The following is a 6000-nucleotide window of genomic DNA, read 5'->3' as shown; positions in this document are numbered from 1 at the left end:
CAGATTAGTTATCTTAAAGGGATAGTGCGCCCAAAAATGAAAAATGTTTAATTTACTCACCCTCATTCAAAAACTGTATTGTGTCCCTTTAATTCTCGGTCTGAAAGAAACCTCTCTCTACTCCTCTCTCTCTATCTCTCTCTCTCTCTCTACTCCTCTATCTCTCTCTCTCTACTCCTCTATCTCTCTCTCTCTTTCTCTACTCCTCTCTCTCTATCTCTCTCTATCTCTCTTCTCATCTCCCTCCCTCTCTCTCTCTCTCTCTCCCTCTCTCTTCTTATCCCACCTCTCTTTCTCTCTCTCCCTCTCTCTCTCTTTCTCGCTCTCTCAATTTCAATTTTCAATTTCTCTCTTTCTCTCATCTCGCTCTCTCTTCTCATCTTCCTCTCTCCTCATCTCTTTCTCTCTCAATTCAAAATTGCTTTATTGGCATGACCGTACACAATACAATATTGCCAAAGCTTGGAATACATAGAATAATTATAAAGACATCAAAATAATAAAATATTATAACATAACTTAAATTTATATGTACAAATTAAATTAATTGTACAAATTAACAGTGTAACAAATAAAAAAATAAAATAAAAATAATAATTAGAACAGTTTATGAACATTTCAAAATTCTGTGAACAATGTAGAGTTCAGTGTGTAAGTGTTTGCGCGCGCGCGCGCGCGTGTGTGTGTGTGCGTGGCGTGTGTGTGTGTGTGTGAGTGCATCACTCTCTCTTTTTGTGACAAGCATCAATGTATCTTGCTGCTAGTATGATACAATCTCTTTTTTTCACCTAATAAATGTTGAAATTGTGTTTTGTTCTCTCTCTCTCTCTCTCTCTCTCTCTCTCTCTCTCTCTCTCTCTCTCTCTCTCTCTCTCTCTCTCTCTCTCTCTCATCTCTCCCTCTCCCTCTCTCTCTCTCATCTCGCTCTCTCTTCTCATCTCTCTCTCTCGCTCTCTCTCTCATCTCTCTCTCTCTCTCTTTCTCTCTCTCCCTCTCTCTCTCTCTTTCTCTCTCATCTCGCTCTCTCTTCTCATCTCTCTCTCTCTCTCTTTTCCTCTTCCACCCACTCCTCCCCAGCCCTCCTAGATTTTTCTGGAATATTAACGTGCTTCTAAAGCATCGCTGGCTGCGGCTGAGGTAAATCAGTTAACCTGATTATGGAACTGATTCAATTAAATCATTTCAGTAAGTGAAAATAATAAAATGGCCAACACATTTGAGGATACATTCATGGAATTTGATTCCGCCCTGGAGACTTCTATGTTTGCTAAGATGCAGTTTTCAAAAAGTATGCCTTTAAATAATTTCCTCGTATATCATGAAATGTGTTCTTTTCTTGATTAAAAAAAATATATTGTATATAATAAATATGAATATAGTAAATATTGTGGGGGATGAGAGTTTAAGAGATTGAATGCCCATTGCAATGAATATGCAACCAATGGAGAAGCTAGTTCTTTCAATTAGTTAAACTTTCACATTTAAAAGATATATGCTACTTGTTATGGGTCGGCGAAAAGTTACCGCGCGTTATGTCTGGATGTTTTGCGGCCCCTTTAAATATAGTTCACAAAAACAAGCATTCAGAACGAACGTTTCCGCCTATTTCAACTACGTCAGAGCGTCCACGAATCTTCGATAGCGTTGTTGGCAGCGCAGCCAGAGCTAATTTTGACGCTCTCACGCCTCTGGTCTGAACGCACGGTTCGACTTTGGGAAAAGTTTAATGTTACTTGAGTTGGTGATATTTTAGTGCATTTCTATCTTTATACTGTTGAAGGCTTTGTTTGGAAAATTTTAATAAAGAATTATATTGTTAAATATTGTTTTGTTTTCTTTCCTAAGATAGAAAAATACATTTTGACAGGAAAAGCTGTTGTGTGTGTGTGTGTGTGTGTGTGTGTGTGTGTGTGTGTATGTATATATATATATATATATATATATATATATATATATATATATATATATATATATAGTGTCAAATGTCAGAACTTTCAAACTCTGTGATTTAATCGTGATTAACTACAAAACAATTATGCTATTACATTTATATTACATTTATGCATTTGGCTGACGCTTTTATCCAAAGTGACTTACAGTGCACTTATTACAGTGACAATCCCCCCGGAGCAACCTGGAGTTAAGTGCCTTACTCAAGGACACAATGGTGGTGGCTGTGGGGATCGAACCAGCAACCTTCTGATTACCAGTTATGTGCTTTAGATCACTACGCCACCACCACTCCACTAATCACAAATTTTAATCGAACGACAGCACTTGCGCATTTGCGTTTATCTTAAGAAAACGGTTTATTCCAGGGTTTTTGCAAGAAAGCGGCATTCTGTAAATGATAACGCTGATGTTCTTACACCATTGAAGAGATTAAGACAAAGCGGTTTAACACACCTAGGTTTCTACTTGAGGAAGTGGCTTAATGTGGCTACGTAAATGCAAACGTTGTTCTAACATGTGCGTGGAACAGACCGGAGAAGAAACATCATAGGATGGAGCATTACACAGCAGAAATAATTCAACATTTCTGGGACTACAGTGGGGAAAGCACATACACTATAAACTATAACCATTTATACACACCCGTGTAAAATATCGATGATCCCTCACATTCGCCTATATGAGTTTGTACATTGGGGGAATCCCAGATTTTTATGTAAGAGGGAACCCCGCTATTGCAGCACAGTTCCACTGCATATCACGATGGAAAGTTAAGGAAGCTAACACAGCATCAACTCGGGAATATCTGGAAATAAAGCGAAGCAACGGTGAATAAAATAGTGAAGTCGTCCTCAGATACCATGTCAGTTATTTACAGAAGTGTCGTGGGGAAAATAAGTTGCAGTGAAGAAAGCTGCTTTTTCACCAAGCCACATGTATATGGACATGCTACTTTATAACCCACTTTTGTGTCCATTTAAACTTAGTTATTGATTAAAGAAACAGGGGTTGGATTAATTAAAATCATAAAATGTAAAAAGTTCTTAGGATGAATTAGAAGTTCATAAGGTATCTAGCTATAAACATAAAAGATAAGAACATTTATAAGAAGTATTTTTAGGCATACAAATATTAACTTTAATAAAACTTTTTTTTTTTAAGAATGTTTTGTGAATCTGGCCCTTCATTTTTGTGGTTGTGGATAATATTACCCGCTTGTTTTGATGTGCAAGTTGCCACAGGCGTTTTTGCTTTCAATCTGTTATAAAGTGAAACATTACAGCTGCTTGGATAACTGTCATTTTCAGAGATAATCATAAATCAATCCAAATTAATTTGCTTATTACCATGGACACGACTGCAAATCCTCTTCCACTAAACTGACCGCTCAGGTTAAGAGGCTTTGCACCTGTCACTTGCAAAATGGCATTAAATCACAGGCTACAATTAAAGGCAATTACACATAATAACAGCGGGCGTAAAAGCCCATGTCAAAGAGGACGGCTTGTGCATTTGGGGTGGGCTGGGGTAGTACAAGGCAACTTCAATACCCTGCTGTATCTGTGAATTTGCAGCTGTTGGCTAAAGTGGTCAGCGCACACAGCTGTGCTGATTATCATAACAGCGCCATTATCATCACGGCTTAACAGCCTCTCAGCCAGACTAGGGATTGCCGTTAGAGCTGCCTGGATATAAACGCACCGCGAGTGTAGGCTTGTAATTACATTCCGGTTCATATTTTAAGGAATTATCGGCAAGGCGGAATTGGCCCTTTGAAAAGAAACAAAAGAAAGGACCTCGGCTAGCACCAAGCACCTGAATTGCACATTGTGGCGAGGAGGCTTTCAACAGAGGCTAATTCAGTCACTGAGCGTGGAAAGCGGTGTTTTGTCTGATGGCCATCCATTTGAAAGCCCTTACAATTAAGACTGTTATTTGAGGTACTGGGAGGCGCCACAGCGCGTTAGCAGTCTATGCTAACACAAGGCTAGTGCTAGAGTTTGCAAGGCACACGTGCACAAGGCCTCACGGCTAATTGTAAATCGATTGGTTGTGACCAAGGGATCATGGTTTGGCTTGTTAGCATAGCCACGTTAGCCCCTGTCGGTAGATGTCTGAACTACACTAGCTCGACCCAAACACCTCTTTCTTCATCGCGCATACTGTGGTGAAGATTTGTGTCAGATGCACAGAGAACCAATATATAGGCTATTTTGGCCTTTAGTCACATGGTATGTACAGCTCATGTGATCGCGTACTTTCGAGGCTGCATTCGCCAGCCAAGCACCAGTCCTTGTAATGAATGTGAATGCTAATGTAAAGCTTTTTCTAGGTATTTTAGACCTCCTTGGTTGTATCAATATAAAATAAAGCTATTTTGGAGACCAAGAATTCTTGGAGAATTTTTGGGGAATGCTTTTATAAGCGTTGTGGAATTATAACATCTGGGTCTTTTTAGTATGAAGGCAAATATAACTGCAGGCTGGACACGGCTAATGGCACTTGCCATGTAAATGCATGTGCTACTGCCTGATTTCCTGTGTATTTTATTAAAGCCACTGACCCTGAACAAACTCGAGCATTGAGAAGCTATGAGTTTCACTCCAAGGCAAATTCTATTTCTAGTCATTCTCCGTTACCTAAAGAGCGCTTGTGGACCGTTTGTTTGCTCTTAATGGATGATTCCAGGTCAGTTGTTACATCTCAGTGACAATACAGAAATGCATTAAATGGTCATTCTTATGGTTACTGTCATTGTCGCTGTAAATAAGCAATGCTAGCATGACTAGTGATAAACCAATATATCGGCCAGGCTGATCTTACACATCTTATTTGCTACCATTATATATATATATATTGGCATTATATCAGCCATTGGCCACCCTGCTATCTATATGTCGTATCGGCCATCACAAAACTACTAACCATTATTATTGTCTCTCCGGTCTCAACCTCATTCCCTGGTTCTGACCCACAGTTAGCACCTCAGTAGATAATGTGATTTCCATTGCTTTAACATTTCTAAACATGGCCTCTGTTTGCTGCAATGGCTTCTTCTTGCCCACCACTTGTCTGTTTTTATAAATGATCCTTGTGCTACTTTTAATTAAGCTCAAATCAGATTACTAATCTTGTGTTTAAAGCTTAATTTGAGTAGTTTGCAGAAATCCTTTTCTGGTGTCAATGGGTCATGGATAATCTCGCCATGGACCACATGTACAGTAAAACTACGAAATACCTTCTTTAGAGAGGACAGTGTTCTTCTTGCGTGTTTGGCGACTTGAACCGTTGTGCAATATAATGGCATAAATCCCTATGTATTAGTGTCGTGACCTTTTAAAAACAACAGATTCCAAGAGTATGTCCATTGTTGGGTTTCCTTGGTTATGTTTTTTAACTTGGCACCTGTTTATTAATCACAAACGTTAAAAGTATGTGACCTTGACACTTCGAATGTGACCTGTACCCGCTCAGGGTGCCCGTTGGTGCTGTGATACATTGGCACAGTGTGTAGTGTCCACAGTTCTTTGCCAGCCTGTTAGTCTTGCCAATGTTCAGCCAGATCAGAGAAGCGAAAGGTTTTCCTACCTCCTTGTCTGTCATTGGCTCAACCAATGGGGAGAGTGAAGGCAATTTGCTCCAATCAAGACCCTTTTTGGTCTGCAATTGCAGGCACCGTGCACACAAGAATCTTGTTGCGAGATCTGGCTTAATTGACCAGACAAATGTGTGTTTGTATGTGCCACTTGTCTCCTTGAATTGATTCAGTGTAGTAAGCCACTACAGAGGAACAAGGGGATAGAGGACACCATTGTTTGGTCTGATTAAATGCTTTTGTTGCTGTATTGGTGAGGTCTTAGATCCGTAGATCCTGTATGGTATGTACTAACAGTATGACCATTGTGTGGTCTTTACTATCTCATCAAGACCATCTTATTGTGGTCTACAGGTTTATTGTGACTATCATTCAGCAAGTCTTATTGAGGGTCCTTCAAGAGACACTCTAACAGGTCATAGCCAAACCAGTTATGATATTTGGCTGCACGC

General features: G+C 39.6%; 1 protein-coding gene across 7 annotated transcripts in view; it reads left to right on the top strand.

Annotated features, from left to right (window-relative positions):
* LOC127641023 (receptor-type tyrosine-protein phosphatase S-like) overlaps positions 1-6000 on the top strand; it is a 266090-nt gene that overhangs the window by 154002 nt on the left and 106088 nt on the right. The window lies entirely within an intron of this gene.

This window comes from Xyrauchen texanus, chromosome 50, assembly GCF_025860055.1.
Source record: "Xyrauchen texanus isolate HMW12.3.18 chromosome 50, RBS_HiC_50CHRs, whole genome shotgun sequence".
Taxonomy (NCBI): Eukaryota; Metazoa; Chordata; class Actinopteri; order Cypriniformes; family Catostomidae; genus Xyrauchen; species Xyrauchen texanus.
This window is presented reverse-complemented; position numbering and strand designations above follow the sequence as displayed.